At 37.2% G+C, this 26,282-nt stretch overlaps 1 long non-coding RNA gene across 2 annotated transcripts in view; it reads left to right on the top strand.

Annotated features, from left to right (window-relative positions):
- LOC143676599 (uncharacterized) overlaps window positions 1-26,282 on the top strand; it is a 96,371-nt gene that overhangs the window by 48,960 nt on the left and 21,129 nt on the right. For both annotated transcript variants that reach the window (XR_013172211.1, XR_013172212.1), the window contains exon 7: window positions 2,575-2,678. This is a non-coding gene — a long non-coding RNA (uncharacterized LOC143676599). The remainder of the gene's footprint in view (window positions 1-2,574; window positions 2,679-26,282) is intronic.

Below are 26,282 nucleotides of genomic sequence, written 5' to 3'. Positions count from 1 at the left end.
AAAAAATCCTCTATGTAAAAAAAGAAACAAAAAACAAAAAACCAAAAACCATCCCTCCAATAGGTTCTAAATGAAGTTAATCAAATCAAACCAAAGCAGAGGGCCGCATTTGCTTTCTGGAAGCCATGGTGAGAGTTGGGCTTTGGTAACAGCTCCCTGAGAAACTTGGTTGATTGCTGGAATATCATAATTTCTCTAGATTTATTTCTGCCTTCAGATAATATGATGAATCGGGGCATCAAGTGACTCTATCTCTCTTCCCCCTCTCTCTTTAATCTTCCTTAAAATATATTTCCTTTATCATCTCAAAGTAAAACAAGTAAAATCCCCCGATCTTTCGTCTTTGGAAACCCAAAAGCTGGTGCTTAGATTTGTCACAGGCCATTCAGTGCTCCTCAATTAGAAGCAAGCCAGAGCTGCTCAGGTGCCTGTAATATAGATAAAAGGGGGTTGCTTGGCTCAAGAAAGAGCCTGTTTTTCTTTACCTGCACCTCAGGGAAGGTCAAATAGGATTAATTTTTTTCAGATGACCAGAACAAAGATAGATGACTTGATTTTCAGTGCAAATTTGGTCATGTCAAACCAAGTAGCACCAGAAGTATGACTGATTAACCTCCAGAAAGTCAATGGCATATTTCATTCCTCTCCCTGCGGTGTCACTGTGGGCACTGTGCTGGGTTTCAGGAGGACGCATTCATGGGAATTTCCAAATGTCTATTAATGCCCTTCATCCATTCTGCTGACATCAGTCATCTGAATAAGTGCCGTGAAGATTTTGTGTGAAGATTCTATTAGTTTCTCTTGTTTTAGCAGTTATTAGGCATATGGGTAGAGAGGAGACTAGAATTTGAGAATTGATATCATTGAAAATGGGGGCAATATTTAAGAGCTTCAAATGCTCTGAAGAGTTCAAATAAAGATGTCTGTTTTGAAGAAGGTCTTTATTTCCCCAAATCATTTGTGTAAGTAGAGTTTTTCTATAGTTTTTCTCAGACCTGTTTTATTTTATGTATTTCCACATTTTATGCAAGTTGCAAAAATCACAAGCTCTTTGTACCAGATAGCAACAAAGCTGGGAAGGATAAAAGGAAATGGAGAGTGTTTAAAGAAACTTATGGAACCATTATGGAAATCAGTAATAATGTTCTGATCTAGAGTTGTTGGGAGAATAGTGAGTGATGTGCAAGTTATTTTAATCTTCTCTACAGCACAACTATAAACATTTGGCTGAGAATTGCCTTCTTCATTTCTAAAGGAAATAACATTTAAGAGCTATGAGATGCATGTTTATACACACTTCTATTGAAAGATTGTTTTATATTAGGGACTGTGAGGGTTAATGGAATTTTTGACAATCTATGCTTAATACAATATAAGGGGAGATAGAGGTTCATGCAACTGAAATACAATATGATAACCCTCAATATTAGACAAGAGCTGTAAACCATATATTACTGGGGAAACTTCTACCCTGGAGGAAGAAGAGAGGCAAAGGAGGGAAGTGGAGAAGGGCTCATGAAGGAGGTGAAAGTATGAGCACTGAAGTATGAATAAGATTTAGACTTAAGATAAAAGGGTAATACACGAAGGAGAGAGTTAAGAGAAGGAGGGGAGCATGTCAGTGATAATGATAGTCACTCATTTAACAAAAATGTATGTAGTGCATACCATAAGGAGATAGTCTTCTAGTTTATTTGTGTAGTGGCATGTGAGTGCGTCCCTCAAGAAACCTATATTCTAGTGGGAAGATAATGAATGTTCTCACTGAGAATAAAAAAATTCAGCAGAAACCTAGAGAAAGTGAAGGAGTGATCCATGGCACGTCTAGGGACTGAGATTCTAGATAGATGAAACAAGTGATAAGTCCCTGTGGTGGACTGAATTACGTACCCTGATTTAGAAAGGTTCTTAATCTTGACACAAATTCCTGTGGGTATGAACCCATTGTCAATTAGATCCCTTTGTAGATGTTACTTTTAGTTAAGATGTGGTCAATGGAATCAGAATGGCTCTAATCTTATTACTGGAGGTTCAAAAGAAACCCATTGGGAGGAACCAGAAGCAGAAAGCAGTGGGAACTCAGAAGAGAAAGGAGAGAACGTTGCCATGTTATGGAGAGCAGAGATGCAAGCCAAGAATTCCCAAGGATTGCAGCAAAAAAAAAAAAAAAAAAAAAAACCCCTGTGAGGAAGGAAGCCTTTTAGCTTCTAAAATCATGAGCCAATAACTTTCTGTTGTTTAAGCCAAACCCATGTTTTTTTTGTGTATGTGATAGCAGCTTAGCCAAAATAAGATAGACCTCATAGTTGCAATGGGTCTTGGGGTGCAAAGGGGTCACAATGGCTGAAGCAGAGAGGGAAAGGGGAGAGAAGAGGGGGAAGGAGAATGGAGATGAGGACCTTGGAAATCAAGGCAGGACTTTGGAAATTCCTTAATTGCCTTTATAAGCCAGTGTAACCTGCTTGACACTTGAGAGTCTTAATTTGGTTTGAGAGCTCCCTGATCAAAAGGAAAGTTTCTCTTTCAATGAAGCTGATGCTTTGATGACATTGGTGACTTTGCTTCTTTTGTCAGCTTCTGGTGTCAGAAGTGGGATGTGGAGAGGTCCCTCCACCTTGCCTTCTCCACAGCTGGGAGTAACCAGGTGTCAGTGCTCACAGGACCACAGAGCACAAGGGGTAAGTTTCTCCCTAAATCCAAGCTCTGCTTTTTTTGTGTGTTGAGATTGTGTGAGAATGAAGCCCTGAATCATAGACCTAGATGCTTGATTTATCAACACATCAGCATTTAGGAGAAGAATGTAGGCTTCTGCTCTTTCTCAGGTCTGAAAATAGGTTGAGGGATGGAGCTGGTCATGGCTTTCAGCCTCAGTAAATACAAGTACTTCTACAAAAAATGAGGGCTGGCTGCTCAGTTTTCTGGTGGTTTAAATCTGATCACCAAGTTAAGGCTAGGCAGGGGAGTGGCAGCTGAAATTTCTTTTCATCTACTTCCTAGCCAGTTGTAAGGTACACATAGTCAATGGATCATTCTTTTCAGTTTTCTCATGTCTACACCAGAAATGTCTCCCAGATTATGGAAAAAATTCTATTTAAATATTCAATGCTTTTATGAATTTTTTACCTTTCTTTGGAGGGCTTTATTTGCATTGGAATTGCTGTATAAGGAGAGCTAGAATGGTCTTATTTTTAACTTTTTAGCTGAAGAATCACACACATATAGTAAAAGACATGATGTATTCTAAGCTTAAATATCAATGAATTTTTACATAAAAATGGAGCAGATCAAGTGGTCCAACTTTTTCAACATTCTGAAAGGCTTCCATATGCCCATTTTCATAGAATGGCCATATTTTAACTCGGAATTTTAGCTGTGGTTTTGTCTATATCTTTGATCTTAGCTTATTTTTGACACAAATTCATGCCTGGTTCAAAATAGTGAATATATGGTTATTATTAACATCTCTCACCAAAATCCCTTTTTGATGAAAATATGCAAGAAGACACTAATTGCATTTTATTTATTGTCAGTGTATATTTAAATAACCAACAAAAGAGGATTTAGAGTTAAGTACCAAAGTTTTTATTAAACACAAAACTATAAAAACAGACACTTGGAAACATATTGCCAATCCCTAATTTCCTACTGTCCTCCTATTTATATTCTGTTTTAAGCCCACAAAGTTGAGGCACTTAATTTTGTGAGGAAAAAAAGTCCTCCTCATCACTTTTTCTTGTTGACTTGGTATGCTGCACCTAGCTGAAAGTAATGTGGAGGAAGCTATTTTCAGCAGTTCTCATTTAATTCAAATTAAAGAATGATTCCTATTTGGGAAGAACAATCAATGTCATAGTACCAGCACTTCATACTAAGTATAGTTGTAGATTATCAACCCGTGATCATATGTAATATTTCTTCTTATTGAAATTTGGAGCATTTGTGTTGATTTGATAATGCATATTTATTTCATGAATTGTGCACTTAATCAATTAATTATTGAAGTATGGAACATATAGCTAATGTATAAATGTGAGTCATATAAGTTGCTTTAGAGAGACTTCTATCAGTTGCTTTAAAATTAAGATGTATGATGTATTTGCTTGTGTTTTATATCTCCATGCTCAGGGAAAACAACACAAACTAGTAGTGAAGAGTGCTCAAGCTCCAGAATTGGTGTTAATTGAACTGACTTAAGTCACATGCCTATTCCTCAATCAATCACTATAGCCAAGGGAGTGAAATATAGAGATTGCACAGATTCGTGATATGCACCCATTACTGGCTGTCTTAGTTGCCAGAGCTGCTATAACACAATGGGTTGACTTAAGGTTTTATTGGCTCACAGTTTTAGAGCCAGGTGTTCCAAATCAAGGCATCGGTAAGGCCACACTTTTTCTCAGAAAGTACAGAGTTCTGGTGATGTCTTGCCACAATCCTTGGGGATCCTTGACTTGCATCTCTACCTCCATCACAAGGTGATGTATTTAGCCTCATCCGTGCTTTCTTTGACTTCTTGCATCTATGTCTTCAGGCTTCTCTGCCTGCATGTGAATTCCCCCTCTTCATAAGACCTCCAGCTATGTAGATTAAGACATCCTGATTCAATGTGGTCACACCTTAATTAGTAATATCTTCAAAAGGTCCTATTTACAAATGAATTCACACCCATAGGAACTTGGATTAAAATTACGAATACGTCTCTTGTGAGATATGTGATTCATTCCCAGCATTGGGTATGAAGGTCCGTAAGAGGAGGCTCACTTTGCTGAACCATTTTGGACACAGAGAGGGAAACCGTCATTTGCAAAGGAAAATTTGTTGTCCCAGAAACTGGAGAAGTGGACTCATACTGGAAACTTGTCTTGTTGAGAACTGACTTGTCTTTAAGTAATTTACACAACAAAATGGTAACAGTCAATTTCTTTAAAAGAGAGTTGGTAAATATGATTGTTTCATGCAAGTTTTTTTCATACTTGGTGCCTAGCATTGATATTTTAGAAGAGCTCTTAAATGTGTTTTTAAAGAAGATTTGAATGTTTTGTTGGGCTCCACCAGCATAAAAAAGTACGTTATGTTTTTTTGATCAACTTATAAATCTATTGGAAAGAGCTAGATCTATTTTCACATGTTTGCCAACAAATAAACAAAATCATTAGAGCAATGAACTAACCAGCTTCATTAATACATGTAGATTCTGTCTAGAAAATCTGGACCCTGTTTTCTTGTTGAATCTTGTTTGCTGCTTGATCATTAGTGTGGCAGACTCTTTTCTTCTTGTGAACAGGTGTGGTATCAGTGAAGTCAAGGAATTACAAGGATTATTTGGATTAAAGTTTATTCATCTCCCTCTCTAGTTTTATTTTTAGGAGGCGGTAGAATGTCAATAAATGCTTCATTCCTTATCCTTTTATATCTCTTCAGTGTAAGTCGGGGGTAGTGCTGCTGAGGAAAGGCTCTTTCTACCTACTGGTCTAATGCATCTCTGTTATTTCTATATATGGGCTTCAGGCCTCTCTGAACTCATCCTGTCAAGTTCTGTCTGGAGACTCTTTGATCTCTGAAGGCCTTCTATGGGTGTGGGAAGGATTAATTAATTAATGCTTATAAGAGCTTCGAAGATGAAAAGAGCTTTGCTAATGCCATGATTACCACCATCTCTTGGCTTTCTTTCTTTCTTTCTGATTTTACTACACAGATGACCCCTCACCCCACCCCACCAAGCCAGAGACTGTTTGGACTTGCAGGGAGAGTTTACTGGCCTTCCAAAGAAGAATAGGTTTTGCAGGAAGAGAATAAAATAGAACCAATGGAAGCAATCTTTTTTTTTTCTTGGACTCTTCACTTAACAATTTCATTTTAGGTCAAACTCCTTGGTTGTTCTTAATTTCAGATTTTAGGGGGAGGAGGGTTGGGAGGCATTGCATAGGTGTGATGCATTTACATTCCAAACCTTCTATAACTTGAAGAGCTCCTTCCACCATGAGACAATATGCAAGTTAGTTTCTGTATTATCTACCCACCCCACCTTCCTCCCAGTTGATTAGAGTCTTGGCTTCTGTCCCTCAACCCTGAGAGTGGCACCTCTCCTCCCTATGATTTCCAATCTCACATCTTCATAATCTGTCTGTTAAATCATCTCTTCTCTTTTCTAACTCCACCTTCTTCTTTGATCTTTATCCCAACGTTTAGGGGTATTTGGGCTATGCCCATTCTAACTTTTTCATGTTGAAAAGGGCTGTTGATAATATGGGATAGGGGATGAAACTAGTTGATGGTCTGGAGAGGCTGGTATCTCTGGGTTTCAGGACTTATTTGCAACTGGAGTTGTAAGTTTCTGGAGATTTTTACCCTAGGTGTTATGTCCCAGTAGGGGGTTAGGTCATGATTTCACTTGCAGAGTTGGGCTTAGAGAGGGACCTGGCTGGAGTGATATTGAAAAGGCCTCTTAACCTCCTTAAGTGCCAACAAGTTACCCCCTCTAACATGGGGGCAACAATAATATCCATCATACAGGAATTTTTGCTATTTGATAGTATTCAATAAATACATGCTGAATGATGAGTCACTGCATCAATGCAGTTGGGAAGCAAACGCATTATTCTTAGTAAGAGATCATGGAACTCTGAACTAATGGTAATTGAAAGGAGCTGACCTATTTGAGAGAAACTGCTTGGAATGGGATGTGTAATGAAAGGGAGGACTTCAGAGTGAATCCTGACTGTGAGGTGAAGGCAGACGAACTGAGGCAGCGAATACATGATAAGGAACAGGATTGTCAGTGGAGATAAATTCATTTTGGAACTTCCTGGGTTTGAGGTAATGGGAGAATTCCGTGTAGAGATGTTTAACAGAACTTTGCACCTCAAGTTCAGCGTAGAGAAAAAGGACAGAGTTATAGATGTGGGTTTGTGAGCCATATGTTTAAAGGAGATTTAAAAAATTATTTTTTATGAGAGAGGTTATGGGTTTACAAAACAGTTACGCATAAAATACCAAATTCACATATATCATCCTGCCACCAATGCCTTGCATTGGTGTGAAACATCTGTTATAATTGATAACACTTTTTAATAAGTGCATTTTTTTAGTTACCTTTGTTGTGATTGAAGAAAATTATTGAAATATTATTATTAATTATCATCCATAATTTACATTAGATATATTTTCCCCTATGTACCACTCTATTATTAACCGTTATAATAGTGACATACAATTATCATAATGGATGAAAGAGCAGCCTTGTACTAAGCATAGTCTATTGTCTACAGTAGAATTCTATGTGTTATACAGCCTTATGCTTTATCTTTCAATTTTTTTGTAGTAGCCTACATGATTTTAAATTTCCCCTTTTAACCACATTCAATTATATAATTCACTGCTATTAATTACACTTACAATAATGTACTACCATCGCCACCATGCATTTCCAAACCTTTACAATCATCTTAAATAGAAATTCTGTACAAAGTAAGCATCAAATCCCCATTCTTTACTTTTAATCTATTCCTTAGTAATCTATATTCTAGATTCCAAGTATATTTGCAGTTATTATATCATAATTATTATAATTAGTTTATATCAATGAGATCATACAATATATGTCCTTTTGTGCTAGCTTCTTTTACTCAGCTTAATGTCCTTGAGTTTCATACATATTATCTTATCATCAGGAGTTCATTCTAACTTACAACTGTATAATATTCCGTCATATGTATATACCACGTTTTATTATCCATTCATTGGTTGATGGGTGTTTGGGTTGCTTCCATCTTTTGGCAATTGTGAATAATGCTGCTATGACCATTGGTATGCAGATGTCTGTTTGAGTCCCTGCTTTCAATTCTTCTGGGTTTATGCCTAGGAGCGTATTGCTGGATCATATGGCAAATCTATACTTAGCTTCCTGAGGTGCTGCCAAACTGCCTTCCACAGCTGCTGCACTAGATTACATTCCCACCAGCAAGGAGCGAATGTTCATATTTCTCTACATCCTCTCCAACACTTGTATTTTTCTGTATTTTTAAATAGTAGTCATTCTAGTCAGTATGAAATGATATCTCATAGTGATTTTGTGTTGCATTTCCATTACAGCTAGTGATGCTGAGCATCTTTTCACGTGCTTTTTGTCATCTGTATTTCCTTTTTGGAGAAATGTCTATTCAAGTCTTTTGCTCATTTTTCAATTGGCTTGTTTGTATTGTTGTTGTTGGGTTTTAGGATTTCTTTTATATTCTGGATACTAAAGTCTTATCAGAGAAAATATTTGGCAATCATATAAAAGTTTGATATTCTATATACATAAAGAAATCATACGACTCAACAACAAAAGAACAAACAACACAGTTATAAAATGGGTTAGAGATGTGAAGAAACATTTTTCCAAAAAGCAAATACAGATGGCTTAAAAGCACATGAAGAATGCCAGAGAACCGGGTTTAATTCCTGGAGCCTGCACTTGCCCAAAAAATTAAATAAATAAATAAAAGCACATGAAGAGATACTCATTTTCATTAGCTATAAGGGGAATGCAGATCAAGACTACAATGAGATACCACCTCACACCTATAAGAATGATTGCTATTAAACAAACAGGAAACTACAAATGTTGGAGTGGATATATGAGGCTAAAGCCACTTTGGAAGACAGTTTGGCAGTTCATTAGAAAACTAAATCATGAGTTGCCCTATGACCCAGCAATCCTACTACTCAATATTTACCCAGAAGAGCTGAAAGTAGTGACACAAGTAGATATTTGTACACTGATATTCATAGCAGCATTATTTACATTGTCAAAAAATGGAAATAATCCAAGTACCCATTAACAGACGAGTAGATAAACAGAATGTGGAATATACATATGATTGAATATTATGTAGCAGTAAGACGAAATGATGTCCTGAAGCATATCACAAATGGATGGACCTTGAAGACTAATACTGAGTGAAGTAAGCCAGATACAAAACGATAGATCTTGTATGACTTCACTTTTATGATCTTGATAAAGGTAAATTCAGAGGCTTACAACACAGAATATAGGGGACCTAGAGATACACAGAAGCTAGAGATAGGTGAATGGTTAGCTAATGCAGTTGAACTTAAATGTAAGGAATGGATAGAAGTGAAGGCAGTTCATTAGTGGGTCTGTAAGTACTATTGCCATATTGAAAGTGAACATTGTTGAAAGGGATTATATAGAGTATGTATTCCACCAATTAACACTACAAATACAAATAAGTTCTTGCATGAACTACTTCAAAGGTATGAATCTTGTACAAAGAGTTTATAATATTGGGGCTTAGGGGGAAAACTACTACTGTATGTTATGGGCTATATTTAACAGGAAGACATCAACAGTACCACAGCAACACCAGGGGTATATAATGGGACTAGCAGGGAGGAACAAGAGTTAAGGGGATGTTTGGATTTTCTATTTGGTGAGGGTATATTTATCAGTTATTTTTTTCTTGGGAGCAATGAAAATTGTCCAAAATTGAGAGTGTTGGTGATTAACCCACTAAGTGAGGATAATGCGAGACCTAGACTGTTGATTTTGGATATTATACATGATGCCAAATGGATGAAGGTGGCTGAAGGATACACTAAATGAGAAGTAGAATGGTGAACTGTGGTGTATACATATGATAGAATATTTTGCTGCTACAGAAAGGAATGAAGTAGTGAGGTGTGGAATGCTGTGAATGAACCTGTAGGACATTATGTGATGCAAAATAAGCCATAAACAAAAGAGCAAATATTGTATGATCTAATTTAGAAAATACTTATCAGAAAATTGGGGCTTAGATTGTAAGCAATCTTATAGCAGTCACATTTAATCCAGAGCTATAATTATTATTTCTGGGTTTTGAGAGGCTGTGCTATATATATATATATATAACCTGGTATTTCTATGGAACTTTAAGTGCATGTGTGACACCTAAGACTCAGAGTAGGAGTTCTGTAGTTCTGAAAGTCAGCATTGTCACTTACAACAACTGTTAAAGAAGTTGAAAAAGAAACCAGGCTTCAATTAGAGATAATAACAAAGCTGATCGGGTCGGGACCAAGGTAAATCAGAATACAGGAGAAAGGAGGTTATTGTTTATATTTTAGAACTTCACTTACTCTATGAGACAAAAGAAAGAGAGGCTTATTTTGTCCAAAACTTAAATTTTCTTAACACATAATCTAACTCAACCTGTCTGGATAGGTCATTTAAACAACCCAAACACACGGAGCCCAGAATGAGAAGGATTGTAATTCTGTATAGCTTAGTGTAATGCCTGGATGTATCCCAGAGTATGTTGAGCAGGTAAGTAAAAAGTATTGTCAGAGTCCCTTGAGAAATGGGAGAAAAAATATGGAACTGTTAAACTTACCACCAGGGAAACTCCTGTTACGTGTCTCAAACATTAGAGACTCCCAAGTCAATAGGCTGACCTTTGATCTTGACACTTGCTTTTGTGAAGCCTATTTATGTAGCAGAGAAGCTAAGCCTACCTATAGTTATGCCTAAGAGTTACTTCCAGAGGACCTCTTTTGTTGCTCAGATGTGGCCTCTCTCCCTAAGCCCAACTCTAAAGGTGAAATTATTACCCTCCTCCTACATGAGATATGATACCCAGGGGTGAAAGTCTCCCTGGCAACGTGGGATATGACTCTCTGCAATGATCCTGACTCTGGCACTTTGGATTGACAATGTCTTCCTGACCAAAAGGAGGGAAAGAATTGGAACAATTAAGGTATCACTGGGTTGACAGACTTCAAATAGAGTTGAGAGGCTACTCTTATGCAAGCTTCAGCTAGACATTGCTACTTTCCATGATTTGCCAACCCCTAACCAAAACCATTCCTGCCAATCATAAAGAACACCTAAGGCAATATATAAGATTCTACAAAGGTTCCATGCACTATGATTACTTTCCAGAAAACTACAACCTCCGGTTGGGTTCCTAGGCCAGAGAAGTCCAGAAACCCAGAGGGGCCAGCTTCTCCAGAACATCAGCTATTTCCATCTCCTTATCCCACATTGTCAATAGCCCTTTCCAACATGAAAAAATTAGAATGGGCATAGCCCAAAGATCTTTAAAGATTGGGAGAAAGATCAAAGGAGAAGGTGCAATTATAACGGAGAAGATAGGATTTAACAAAAGAGTATGACTGCTGAATCATTATATTGATATTTCTTTAGTCTCCAGTGTCTTGAAGCTTAGAAGGAAAAACCTAAAATTGTGGAATTGTATCCCATATCAAACTCTGAAATCTGTTCTATAACTAATTTTTGTGGTATGTGTTGAAATTTATTACTTTTTGTTTTTATATTATTTTACACAATAACAAATTAAAAAAATAAATAAATAACGAAGAAAAACAAGCAATCCCTTATCAGATGCATGGTTTCCTAATTTTTTCTCCCATTGAATAGGCTGCATTTTCACTCTCATGACAAATTTCTTAGATGCACAGAAGTTTCCAGTTTTTAGAGTTCTCATTTATCAATTTTTTTCTTTCATTGCTTCTGCTTTGGGTGTATAGTCTAAGAAACCATTGCCTACCACAGGATCTTGAAGATGCTTCCTTTTGTTTTCTTCCAGGACTTTTATAGCCCTAGTTGTTATATTTATATCTTTGATCCAATTTGGGTGTGAGTAGGTCCTCATTCTCTCTTTTGCATGTGGATATCCAATTCTCCCAGCACCATTTTTGAAGAGACTATTTTTTCCCAGTTGAGTGGACTTGGCAGCTTTGTCAAAAGTCAACTGGCCATAGATGTACTGGTTTATTTCTGAACTCTCAATTCAATTCCATTGGTCTGTATGTCTGTCCTTGTGTCATTACTATGCTGTTGTGACCATCGCAGCTTTGTAATATGCAGCTTTAAAGCCCAAAGCTTTGAAGTCAAAAGTTTGAGTTCTCCGGTTTTGTTCTTCTTTATCAAGATGGCTTTGGCTATTCAGCCCCTTACCTTTCCAAATAAGTTTGATAATAGGCTTTTCCATTTTTACAAAGCAGCCTATAGAATTTTGATTGGGGTTGTGTTGAATCTGTAAATCATTTTGAGTAAAATTGACATCTTAATGCTACTTAGTTTTCCAATCCATGAACATGGAATGTCCTTCCATTTATTTAGGTCTTCTATGATTTCTTTTAGCAGTATTTTGTAGTTTTCTGTGTAGAAGTCCTTCAAATCCTTGGTTAAAATTATTCCTAGATATTAGATTCTTTTAGCTGCTATTGTAAATGAATTTTTTTTCTTGATTTTTTCTTAAGAATGTTCCATAGTAGTGTATTTAAACACACTGATTTTTGTGTACATTGCTTTGTTGGTAGATTTTTTGGAACTTTCTACATATAGGGTCATGTCTTCTACAAATAGTTAATGTTTTACTTCTTCCTTTCCAATTTGGATGGCTTTTATCGTTTTCCTTATCTGTCTGCTCAGCTAGAACTTGTAGCAGAATGTGAGTATCAGTGGTGACAGTAGATATCCTTGTATTTCAGATCTTAGTCTTTCTCCACTGAACATGATGTTATCTGTGCATTTTTCATATATATCCTTTATCACGTTGAGGAATTTTCCTTCTATTCCTATTTTTCAATGTGTTTTTATTAAGAAAGGAGGCTGGATTTTGTCAGATGCATTTTCTGTGTCAATTGAGGTGATCACATGTTTTTTTCCCCTTCAATTTGTTACTGTGGTGTGTTTCATTAATTGATTTTCTTCTATTGAACTACCCTTGCATACCTGGGATCAAACCCATTTGATAATGGTGTGTAATTCTTTCAATGTGTTGTTGGATTTGATTTTCAAGTATTTTATTGAGGAATTTTCCATCTATAATAATGAGAGAAATTGGTCTGCAATTTTCTTTTCTTGTAGTATCTTTATATGGTTTTGGTATTAGGGTGATGTTGACCTCATAGAATGAGCTAGGTAGTGTTCCCTGCATTCTTTTTTTTTTTTTTATTAAAGAGTTTGAGCAGGATTGGTATTAATACTTCTTGAAATAATTGGTAGAATTCACTTGTGAAGTCATCTGGTTCCAGGCTTTTCTTTTTGGGGAGGTTTTTTTCTCTTCTCTTTTGGAAGAGATTCCATCTCTTCACTTGTAATTGGTCTGTTGAAATCTTCTATTTCTTCTAGAGTCAGTGTAGGTGGTTTGTGTTTCTAAGAATTTGTCCTCTTCATCTAAGTTTTCTGAGTTTTTGCAATGCAGTTGTCCATAGGATCTTCTTATGATTCTTTTTATTTCTGTGGGTATTTGCATCTTCTTTCTCTTTTTTCACTGTCAGTCTAGCTAAGATGGTATCAATTTTATCAATCCTATCAAAGAACCAAGTTTTGGTTTTGTTGATTCTCTCTGTTAATTTCTGAACTGATCTTTTTTACTTCTTTCCTTTTACTTGCTTTGAGATTAGTTTACTCTACTTTTTCTAGTACTTCCAGTTCTGCAGTTATGTGTTTGATTTGTGCTCTTTCTTCTTTTTTAATGTAGGCATTTAGGGTTATAAAGTTTCAGTACTGCCTTTATTATATCATATAGGTTTTGATATGTTATGTTCTTGTTTTCATTCATCTCAAGAAATTTACTGAATTCCCTAGCAATTTCTTCTTTGACCCACTGATTGCTTAAGGTTGTGTTATTTAACTTCCACATACTTGTGAATTTTCCAGTTCTCTGCCTATTATTGATCTCTAGCCTCATCCCATTATGAACAGAGAAGAATCTTTTGTATAATTTTCATCTTTTTAAATGTTTTGAAACCTTTTTTTCTGTGATCCAACATTTGTTATTTGTTATGGAGAATGATCTGTGTGCATGCAAGAAGGGTGTGTGTCTTGCTGTTTTCAGAAGCAAATCCTTGATACAGAATCTGGTGAAAGGCTACACAGGCACAGGCAGGAGACCTGAGAAAGTTCTGAATAGAAACATTAGAGATAGAAACCCCAGGAAATGAATTTCACAGTAAGGGAACAGAAGGTTTCAAGCAAAGGTTGATCATTAGTGTAGAGTTCTGCAGAGGTTGAAAATGTTGTGAAGCTGTGATTTTGCAATTAAGAAATTTTTGGAAACTTTTTGGGAAAAAATAGTTTTAGTTGAGTAGTGAAGATATAAGCCAGGTTGCCAGGGGCTACAGAAAGTTGTAGTGTTGAAATACGGGAGCCAATGGATGGACACTACTTAGAACAAACTCAAGAGAAATCTCATCAAGTAAGGAGTAAGAGGGGGCAAAACACCAGGTTGGGTTACTCCGCATCTTGGGTTGAGTGCCAAAAAAAGCTGACTCTGAGGCTGGATTTGAGAACAAGTAGTTTATTTGCAAAAAGGTGTCAGGAAGCATCTGTAGAGGAGTGGGGAAGTAACCCAGGTAAGAAAAAAAGCCAATGAAGAGCATTAATGATCAACTTACTCCTGTGGGCCACTGGGAAGTCCATTCTTGCATTTGACCTCTGAGAGACAGGAAGAAAGTAGAAGAGCAAGGGATTAACAACTATCAAATGCTTAACATATGCTGGGCACACTTTATGCATATTTCCATTTCATCTAATCTTCACTAATTTCATATGAAGAAACTGATGTTCAGACAGATTCAGTAACTTTGCAATAAGCCACAGAGTCCTCATTCTTACTTAGATCCTCTACCTGAAAGTCACCCTACCATTCTGCGAGGAAACCTGGGGTGTGAGTGGGGGCGCAGTTGAAAGAGCGGCCTGTGGTGTGTTTGGACAGATCATCTCATCGAAGTGGTGCTCTTTGTTTCTGAATTTGTACTTTAATTCCTTCTTTCAGTTTGAAGGAGTAATTAATAGTTTGGTTTTAAAAAGGTCCCCTGCAGAGCTACAGGCTGCACTTGGAAATCAAAGTAACTAAAAGAATAATGAATTGTGTTAATAAAGAATATTATTATCTCTTCTAATTATTTATGTTGTTAGAAACTTGAATGTAAGATTTGCTTACATTCAAATCTTCAGGATAAGTGATTATCCTGAAATGCTGAAAATAGAAATGGCTTGTTCTCTACGCTCATCCTGTCTTACTTCGGTGTCCCCTTCTCCTTTTCTTGCCCTCTCCCTGGGGCTGCATCCTTAGGGCCTCCTGCCTGTACTCAGTGCCTTCAGATTCCTCCCCTTTCCTGCTGCCTGCTGGGGCCCTGACTGAGGCCACCTCAATCCAAGCTGCCCTTCATGGTTGGAACCCCCTACTTCCCTTTCCACTCTTTCTCCCCCATTCCTTTATGCTCTTTTTCTTTATCTACTCAATTAATCATGTAACTCAGGCTGCTGTTGTGTTGATTCTGGCTTTCTTCTGCTTCCCCTGATAACTTTTTCTTCTGAGTTCCAACCTGCAGGCTCTTGGCATCAACCTGAGCTAATCTGATAAAGATCATTCTGGAGAAAGCCTCAAAGGAGAAGACCAGAACAGCAGGGGCCAGCTGACCCTGCCTCTCCTTCCCAGGAAGCATCTCTCTGCAAATGGGCCTTTTCTTTTAACTATTTCCTATTTTTTGTTTCCTGTTTTAAAAAGTAAAATATTAAAATAACAGCAAAGAAGCTTCTGAAAAAAAGAATAAAGAGAGCAACCTAATCAATCCCACTGCCCTAAGACAATAAGTATTTTATTTCCACTTATTCTCTTTAAGTCTTTATTCTAGCATGCAATTTTGATTTCTGCATTTTTAACGCAACATTATTTGATCATTTAAAATCCATTTCTACCCAACCTTAATTATCATCCCTTTTTAATGAGCAATTAATATTCCATTTTGTTGGTTGCACCATATTTAACATTTCTCTGCATGAAAAAAGTTTTCATTTCTGTAGGATAAATACCCATGAGTGTGATTGTTGGATTGGATGGTAAACCTATTTTCAGTTTTTAAAAAAATTGTCCCACGGTTTTCCAGAGTGGCTGTACATTTTACATTCCAATCACAAGCGTATGAGTGATCCAGTTTCTCCACGTCCTCACTAGCAGCTGGCATTTGGTATTATCACTATTTTTATTTTTACTTTAGCTGGTCTCAGATCAAGTCTGTTACCCCACTGGAATTACTAATAGCGGTCCTTTCCACCCTCCAAGGGCCCCTGTTTCCTCAATACATTATATGATCCTTGGCTCGGTCACATTAAATGAGTGGCCACAGTATTAGCTCATTGTGGTTTAAATTTGTATTTCCCTAACGGTTAATGTTGTTGAATATCTTCTCATATGCTTTTTTGTCATCTGTACATTTTTTTAGTGAATCTTTTCATGTCTTTTGCCCATTTTTAAATTGGGTTATTTATTCTTTAATGTTAAGTTTTTGAGAGAGTTCTTTATATGTTCTAGATATAACTCATTGAATGAATATGTGATTTGCAAATATTTCTCCCAGTCTATCACTATAGACTGTTTTTTTTTTTTTTTTGGTCTTTTCATTTTCTTAACAGGATAAAAATATTTAGGTTTGATGAGGTCCAATTTGTCATTTTTTTCCTTTTGAGGATTGTGTTTTTTTGTTAAGTCTAAGAATTCTTTACCTTGTCCTAGGTTCCAAAGATTTTCTCCTATGTTTTCCTAATTTTTTAACAGTTTTATATTAAATATTAAAGTCTGGGGTCAATTTTGAGTTAATTTTTATATAAAGTATGAGGTTTTGGCTGATGTTTGTGTGGTTGTTTTTTTATTTGGTGGAATCACTTATTTAAGAAAGGCATGGGAATAATAAGGCAAAGGGCATGTAAGATTTTAAAAATATCTGGGCTTTATTTCTAATTTAGGGGATGACTATGATATTGGGGATCTCAAGTGCTGGGAAATTTAAGCTCAGTGTGAGGAAAGAGGACAACCTTAGCACGTAAATAAATGAGATATTTACAGGGAGATGGAAGTCCTGTAATGCCCCATGAAGAGGGCAACACACATCCTAGTTTTCCACTTTTTGTTCCTCTGAAATCTTTAGCAGTGCCACGTTCACCTTTGAAGGGTCTCAGTCTCCTCAGTACAGTGCACGGTGACCCAACTGGATTGCATCATGCAAGTGGCCACTTGCTTTACCTCTGCCCAGCCTTGCTAATCCATGACCCCACCCTAAAGGAAATACCATAAACCCAGAAAAGTGTTATATGATTACCTCCGTAAGAGACCAATTTGGTGACTTAATTTCATAAAAAGTATAAAATTTGCCTCCAGAAGGAATCTTAGGGAGGCTTTAGACTAGCAAACATTTACCTAGTACTTACTATTTGGCAGGTACTGTTCTAGAATTCTACATATAATAATCAACCCCCATCACAGCCTTAAAACAGGTTTTAATTTACCATTTTCATTTCACAGATGATGTCACTAAAGAATGTGCAGAGAGGTTAAGTAAGTGCCCAAGGTTTTGTGGTTGGGAATGATAAAAGCCATGAGTCAACCATATCTCAAGTTTTTGGGCCTGCTTAATGTCCAGAAACTCCATTGCTCTATCCACCTCTCTGTCCAGGCTGTTGCACACATGTGCAAAGAGAGCCAAGAAAAGTCATTAAGCTTAAAAGTGGTGAGATGGGGATACTCCCAAGATTCTATAGGATAGCCAAGGTTAATAATGATATTTAACAAGTAAAATAGGCTATGGAATACTAAAACCATATTTCTATAAACTAAAACAATATTTCTATAGTCTAACATTTCTCTAAATCATCCCTAATAAGAGCTTGGGTTATAGTCCAGCTATACATTGTAAGACCTTGGGCAAGTTATTTAAAGAACTTCAATTGCCTTATTAAAAAGGGATGATGAAAATACACAACTCACATAAGATGTGAATATATAGGGAGGTGATAAATGTTGCTATTGTTATCTGAGTTATTTATTGGGTAACCATTGGAACAGTATTGAAATGATGTGGTATGTTAGGTCATGGTTGGTTTGGTAAGCTGTTTTAACCTTGGTTTGGAAGGTCACAGTTCAGACTTTTGTGTGTCTCTGGCTACTCTCAGATGATGACAGAGATACTTTCCTCTCACATGCTGCTCCTACTAGGTAAAGATAGAAGTGGCCTAAACACATAAGTCAACAGAAACTGAAACGTTTGATGACACCCAGGTCTTGACTTTATTTCTGAAGCAACTTTGCTCTTATTTTCCATCATATCCCTGAATGGAATAGACGTTTATAGCTCCTTGGTAAGTCTCCAATTTATAGCACATAACTGGAGGCTGCATAAAGAGACACAGATCCGACAGATGAAATTCCTTCAGAATAAATGGAAGCAAAGTGAATGGGATTGGTTAAACACTATTAAACTCTGAGTAATTTTTGTTAAAACAAGATATATTTCCTTCTACATAGAGGATGGCAGATTGTTTCAACTTATATAACCAGCTGCTTTAGAAGGGCCTGAAAGTAAACGACAGGAGATTCAGTTAAAGGTAAAAGAGAGATTTAAACATCCCTTCTAATCTAGCTCAAAATGAGGACTCAAGAACAATGGAAAATGAAGAAATATAAAGATCACATTTATTTGACTATGTAGATATTGTGGGAAGTGCAAATTAAAATTTTTGGTATCAAATTCTATGGAGAGGTATTACGGGAAGCTGAGGTATATGTGCTGGGGCCGTAGTGTCTGGGCTTGGATCCTGGTGCAGGTCTCAGTGCTGCTACCTGTGGACGGGGGTCAGTTGCTGCTCTTCTCTGTGATTGTTTCTTCATCAGAAAGATGGGTATGACAATAGTACCTACCTCAGGGGGTCTGCCAAGGTAGATGGGGAGCTCCAGGACTCACTCTTCCAAAAACAGCTAAAGGAGAGACATAAATGTCTCAAACAACTGTTCTGAAGCTCTGGATGCCAGCAGAGTACTCTACAGCATCCAGGGAACAGTGAGACAGAGAAGCTGAGACATTAGAATTTAAAAAAACTAGTTCTTTGGAACAGGTCTGTGCCCTTTTTGAGGGTCCCTGGCCCTGCTTTGGTTGGGAAATACTGACTTGGGGGTGACCCTCCTCCCAGAATTTGCCCTCTGGGCAAAAGCAACTGGAGGTAAAGAAAGGAGAATTAAAAAAAAAAAACACCCTGCAGAAGTGCAACAAAAACAAACAGAACAGGGGTGCATGGGTGGTTCAGTGGTAGAATGCTCACCTTACATGTGGGAGACCTGGGTTTGATTTCAGGACCATGCACCCAAAAAACAAACAAACAAACAAAAAACCAAAGCCAAACAAACAAAAAAACAGAACAGATCGAGATTCCCAGAGAAGGAATGGAGAAAAGGAAGCTTTCTCTTGGATGTGAAGCAATTGCATAGAGCAATCCTAAAAATTGTACCACATACCCAGGGCAAGAATCAGATGAAAAAGAGCTGAAAAAAATTTGATCAGTTAAACATGGTCTACTCTAAAGGTCTTGAATAAGTTGAACCAAGTGTCAAAGAAAAGTCTTAACACAAAGCCAATCAACAATAAAACCCTAGGTGAAAGAGAGAAACTGACCTTCAGAGTAAACACATCAAGATAATCAGTTCTAGACATCAGCAAAAAATTAAAGGTCATACTAAGAAATGGGAAGATATATCCCAGTCAAAGGAACAGATTAAACTTCAGAGGAGACACAGAATTTGAAACCTAATCAAAGATGTTCAAACAAATCTCCTAAATCAATTCCAGTGCATGAAGGAAACTATGGCTAAAGAGATAAAGGATATTAAGAATATACTGGGTGAGCATAAAGAAGAATTTGAAAGTATGAAAAGAAACAAAACAATTTATGAGAATGAAAGGCACCCCAGAAATGATTAAAAATAAATTAGAGAGACTTCCGGATCAAGATGGTGGCTTAACAACGTGCGCATTTTAGTTCGTCCTCCAGAACAACTACTAAATAACCAGAAACAGTACAGAACAGCTCCTGGAGCCACGATAGTAACTGGACACACAGCATACCCTAGTCTGGACCAGCTGGACTGGCTGCGAGCACCCCCCAGAACCGTGAGTTCCCAAAGCTGCTGCGGCCAGCGCCCCTCCCCCACCAGCCACTTTCCAGAAGGGAAAGGAAAGGACTTTGCCAGCAGCAGGGACTGGGCACAATCAAACGCCAATTGCAGAACTAATTAACAAATTCTGACTACTAAAAATAGGCCCCCAACTTAGGTGAACGTGATCAAAGTGGAGGTTGCTCATTTTTGCCCTGGCGCCAAGGGGGCAGGACTGACAGAAAAAGGGGGGGAAAAAAAAAAGAAGGATACAGAGGTTTTGTGGCTGTGTATCTACAAAGGCTTGACTGCCTCTAGATACAGCGGCAGGACTTCTCAGGCTGCAGCTGCCCCAGGCATAGGAAGAAGTGAACTCTTTTGGGGGCTTATCTGGAGCTTGTGCCTTCCCCAGGGGAGAGGTGAAGCCCCACCCATGTGGAATCCCTCCATCAAGGAATTCCGACACCAGGGCTTGGTAATTTGAAGCCATTAAAACCAGCCTACAACCTCTCCTCTGTCTCCACCATGCCCCCAGCAGGGAGAGTCTGCCAAAGTTAAAGGTACCACATCATCTTATGCTGGTGGGACCTGCAGTCAGACAAGCACTACATACTGGGCAGGATAAGAAAAACAGAGTCCAGAGACTTCACAGGAAAGTCTTTCAACCTGCTGGTTCTTACCCTCAGGGAAAACCGATACAGGTGACTCTTTCCTCCTGATAGGAGACCAGTTTGGTCTGGGAAAATCTGGCTGGGGTCTATAATATCTAAGTAGACCCTCCTAAGTGTTTGTGGGGGAAAGGCACCACACAAGCAGGGCAAGAAACAAGAAAGCAAGAACTGAAAAATTCTCCTCTGTTAAACAAAACTTAAGCTAAAGGTCCAGATAAAGCTGAACGGAATGTCAAAGAACAGGTAGACAACGAATTCATCCAGCAAGAAAACCCTAGATAAAAGAAGTGAAAGCAATCTCCAGAATAAACTAATTAAGGTAATTAAATGCCTAGACAGCAGCAAAAAAATAACAAATCACACTAGAAAAATTGAAGACATGGCCCAGTCAAAGGAACAAACCAACAATTCAAATGACATACAGGAGCTGAAACAATTAATTCAGAATGTATGAACAGACATGGAAAACCTCATCAAAAACCAAATCAATGAATTGACAGAGGATATAAAGAAGGCAAGGAAAGAACAAAAAGAAGAAACTGAAAGTCTGAAAAAACAAATCACAGAACTTATGGGAATGAAAGACACAGTAGAAGAGATGAAAAAAAAAACAATGGAAACCTACAATGGTAGATTTCGAGAGACAGAACATAGGATTTCTGAACTGGAGGATGGAACATCTGAAATCCAACAAGAAACAGAAACTATAGGGAAAAAATGGAAAAATATGAGCAGGGACTCAGGGAATTGAAAGACAATATGAAGCACATGAATATACATGTCGTGGGTGTCCCAGAAGGAGAAGAGAAGGGAAAAGGAGGAGAAAAACTAATGGAGGAAATTATCACTGAAAATTTCCCAACTCTTATGAAAGACTTAAAATTACAGATCCAAAAAGTGCAGCGTACCTCAAAGAGAATAGATCCAAATAGACATACTTCAAGACATTTAATAATCAGAATGTCAGAGGTCAAAGGGAAAGAGAGGATCTTGAAAGCAGCAAGAGAAAAGCAATCCATCACATACAAGGGAAGCCCAATAATACTATGTGTAGATCTCTCAGCAGAAACCATGGAGGCGAGAAGACAGTGGGATAATATATTTAAATTATTAAAAGAGAAAAACTGCCAACCAAGAATTTTATATCCAGCAAAATTGTCCTTCAAAAATGAGGGAGAAATTAAAACATTTTCAGACAAAAAATCACTGAGAGAATTTGTGACCAAGAGATCAGCTCTGCAAGAAATACTAAAGGAAACACTAGAGACAGATACAAAGACAGAAGAGAGATGTGTGGAGAAGAGTGTAGAAAGGAAGACTATGAGTAAAGGTAAAAAGAAGGAAAATTAGATATGACATATAAAATCCAGAAGGCAAAATAGTAGAAGAAAGTACTACCCATGCAGTAATAACACTGAATGTTAATGGATTAAACTCTCCAATCAAAAGACATAGTCTGGCAGAATGGATTAAAAAACAGAACCCATCTATATGCTGTCTCTACTCAAAGGACATGAGGCCAAGAACACAAATGGACATTTACACACCAATGTTTATAGCAACATTATTAACAATTACCAAGAGATGGAAACAGCCAAAATGTCCATCAACAGAGAGTTGGCTAAACAAACTGTGACATTTACATAAGATGGAATATTATGCAGCTGTAAGACAGAATAAAATTATGAAGTATGTAACAACATGAATGGACCTTAAGGACATTATGCTGAGTGTGATTAGCCAGAAACAAAAGGAAAAATACTGTATGGTCTCACTGACATGAACTGACATTAGTGAATGAACTTGGAATATTTCCTTGGTAACAGAGACCCTGAGGAGATAGAAATAGGGTAAAATATTGGGTAATTGGAGCTGAAGGGATACAGATTGTGCAACAGGACTGAATATAAAAACTCAGAAATGGACAGCACAATATTACCTAACTGTAATACAACTACGTTAAAACACTGAATGAAGCTGCATATGAGAATGATAGAGGGAGGAGGGCTGGGGCATAAATGAAATCACAAAGAAAGATAGACGATAAAGATTGAGATGGTATAATCTAGGAATGCCCAGAGTGTATAATGATAATGACTAAATGTACAAATTTAAAAAATGTTTTTGCATGAGGAAGAACAAAAGAATGTCATTACAGTTTGCTGAAAATAGATGGTACTTAATATTTAAAAATTTCAACCAATGTGTGAGACTAAAGCAAAAAATGTTTATTTGATACAAATCTATACTTTGACTAGTGCATCTCCTAATATAACTTATGTAGATAGTTGATTGAACACCTCAAGTACATGGAACTTTGTATAGGACATGAGATTTTGTTGGTTTGTCCAGGTGATGCCCTGATGAATCCCAGAGTGATTTGATCAGTGAGTGGAAAAGTACTTGCAAAGTCCCCTTCGGGAAATGGTGAGAACGGGGGAAAACTCAACTTCCCCAAGTTGAATTCTTGATATTCTCACAAGCAGTGTGGACAACCAAAGCTATAGGCTGAGCCCCCAGTCTTGGGGGTTGTTCATATGAAACTTAACCCCACAGGGGATAGGTCAAGCCTACTTAAAATTAAGCCTAAGAGTCACCCCCAAGAGAACCTCTTTTGTTGCTCAGATGTGGCCTCTCTCTCCAGCCAACACAGTAAGCAGCTCACCACCCTCCCCCTGTCTACGTGGGACATGACTACCAGGAGTGTGGATCTTCCTGGCAGCGTGGGACAGAAATCCCAGAATGAACTGAGATTCAGCATGAAGGAATTGAGAAAACCTTCTCGACCAAAAGGGGGAAGAGTGAAATGAGACAAAGTGTCAATGGCTGAGAGATTCCAAACAGAGTCGAGAGGTTATCCTGGAGGTTATTCTTATGCATTAAGTAGATATCACCTTGTTATCCAAGATGTAATGGAGAGGCTGGAGGGAACTGCCTGAAAATGTAGAGCTGTGTTCCAGTAGCCATGTTTCTTGATGATGATTGTATAATGATTCAGCTTTCACAGTGTGACCATGTGATTGTGAAAACCTTGTGTCTGATGCTCCTTTTATCTACTTTGTCAACAGATGAGAGGAACATATGGAATAAAAATAAATAATGGGGGAACAAATGTTAAAATAGATTTAGTTTAAAATGTTAGTGATCAATGAAAGGGATCAGTAAGGGGTATGGCCTGTAAAATTTTTTTTTCTGTTTGTTATATTTTTCTGTTGTCTTTTTATTTCTTTTTCTGAATTGATGCTAATGTTCTGGGAAATGATCATGATGATGAATATGCAACTATGTGATGATATTGTGAATTGTTGAGTGTATGTGTTGGGAATGTTTGCGTCTTGTAATTTTTTTAATTAATAAAAAATTAAAAAACATACATTAGAGGCATACAGCTGCATGTTTGAACAGGTAGGAGAAAGAATTAGAGACAACAAGTTGGGACAATCGAAATCTTACAGATAGAGAAAATATTTGGAAACTACATATATGATAAGAGTTTGATATCCAGAATAAATAAAGAAATCCTACAACTCAATGATAAAAAGACAAGCAAGCCAATTAAAAAATGGACAAAAGACTTGAATAGAGATTTTTTTTCAAAGTGGATATATACAGATAGCAAAACAAAAAACAAAACAACAACAGCAAAAAAATAACCATGAAAGATGCTCAACATCACTAGCTATTAGGGAAGCACAAATCAAAACCACAATGCGATATCATTCCACAGCTGCTAGGATGACCTCTATCAAAACAACAACAATAACAATAGAAATCCACAAGTGTTGGAAAGGATGTGGAGAAATAGGAACACTCATCCACTGATTGTGCAAATGTAGATGGGTGCAGCTGCTGTAGAAGATAGTTTGGTAGTTTCTTAGGAAGCTAAGTATAAAATTGCCATGTGCTCCGGCAATACGGCTTCTATTTATATACCCAGAAGAACTGAAAGCAGGGATTTGAGCAGACATTTGCACACTGATTTTCACAGTGGTGTTATTCACATTTGCCAAAAGATGGAAGCATCCCAAATATCTATCAACCAATGAACGGATAAACAAAATGTGGTGTGTATGTGTGCTGGTTTGAAGGTGTTGTATACTACAGAAAAGTCCTGTCCTTTAATCCTGATTCAATATTGTAAGGTGGAAACCCTTCTAATTAGATTATCTCCACAAAGATGTGGTACACCCAATTGTGGGTGTGGCCTGTTTGTTAAATGGAGATGTGACTCCTCCCTTTCATGGTGAGTCTTGATGAGTTTACTGGAGTCTTTTTAAAGAGGAAGCATTTTGGAGAATGCTCAGAGTTAATGTGGCCTCTTGGAGAACAGTTGTTTTAGAGATGACTGAGACATGGGTATTTGGAGATTCTTGGAGCTCAGCAGACATTGTCAAGTACTTTCCCATGAGATGTTAAGCAAGCCAGAAACTGGAGAGAGCTAAGGGAAGCCAAGAGATGAAAGTCAGCCCAGGAGAAGCAAAGTGAGGAATCTCCACAGAAATAGAGGCTGAGAGCAATGGAACCCAGGAACAGGGATCAGCAGATGCTAGCCACATGCCTTCCCAGCTGACAGAGGTGTTCCAGATGGCATCAGCCCTATTGAGCCAAAGTATCTTTCTCTGGATGCCTTAGTTTGGACATTTTCTTGGCACTAGAACTGTAAACTTGTAACTTATTAAATTCCTTTTTAAAAAGTGATTCCTGTTTCTGGCATATTGCATTCTGGCAGCTTAGCAAACTAATACAATATATATGATGAGTTATGGAATAAGAAGGAATGACATCTTGATTCATACAATAACATGTATTAACCTTGCAGACATTATGCTGAGTGAAATAAGTCACACACAAAAGGAGAAATAGTGTATGATCTTACTGATATGAACTAATTATAATAAGCAAACTCATAGAGTTAGAATCTCAAATATAGGTTGACCAGGGGATAGAATGAGGGTAGAGGATGGGGAGCTGATGATACTTTTGTGCAAAATTGCTAAGTAGGTTGATTTTTAATGCATGGAAATAGATAGTGGTGATGGTAGCACATTATTGTGAGTGTAATTAGCAGTGCTGAATTATGTGTTGGAATATGGTTGAAAGGGGAAGTTTTGGGTCATGTATATTACTAAAAGGAAAGTTGAAGGATAAAATATGGGGCTGTGCAACACAGTTGAATCCTCTTGTGGATCATGACTATGGTTAATTGTACAAATATAAGAATGTTCTTTTATGAATTATAACAATTATATGCCACTATTATAAGATATTAATAATATGTTGGTATATGGGAAAATATACCTAATGCAAACTATAGACTATAGTTAACAGGTATATTTAATTTTCTTTCATCAGTTGTAACAAAGGCACTACAACAATGCAGAATGTCAACAATAGGGGAGTATATGGAATGTAATATTTTTAATATGACTTTTATGTAAAATGACAGCTATTCTAGTTAAAAAAATATTGACTAAAAAGCAACATTATGTTAAGTCAATGAAACCAAAGACAAAGTACTACATGTAATATGATTCCATTTGTATAAAATGTAAATATAAATAAATGTATAGAGACAGAATTAGATCAGTGGTTATGTAGGGCTGGGGAAGGACTGCTTAAGGAATATGAAGTTATTCTTTTTGGAGTAATAAAAGTGTTCTAAAATTGATTGTGGTGA

Source organism: Tamandua tetradactyla, chromosome 3 (assembly GCF_023851605.1).
Source record: "Tamandua tetradactyla isolate mTamTet1 chromosome 3, mTamTet1.pri, whole genome shotgun sequence".
In the NCBI taxonomy this organism is placed as follows: Eukaryota; Metazoa; Chordata; class Mammalia; order Pilosa; family Myrmecophagidae; genus Tamandua; species Tamandua tetradactyla.
The sequence above is the reverse complement of the archived record's forward strand: the minus strand, read 5'-3'. Positions and strand labels throughout refer to the sequence as shown.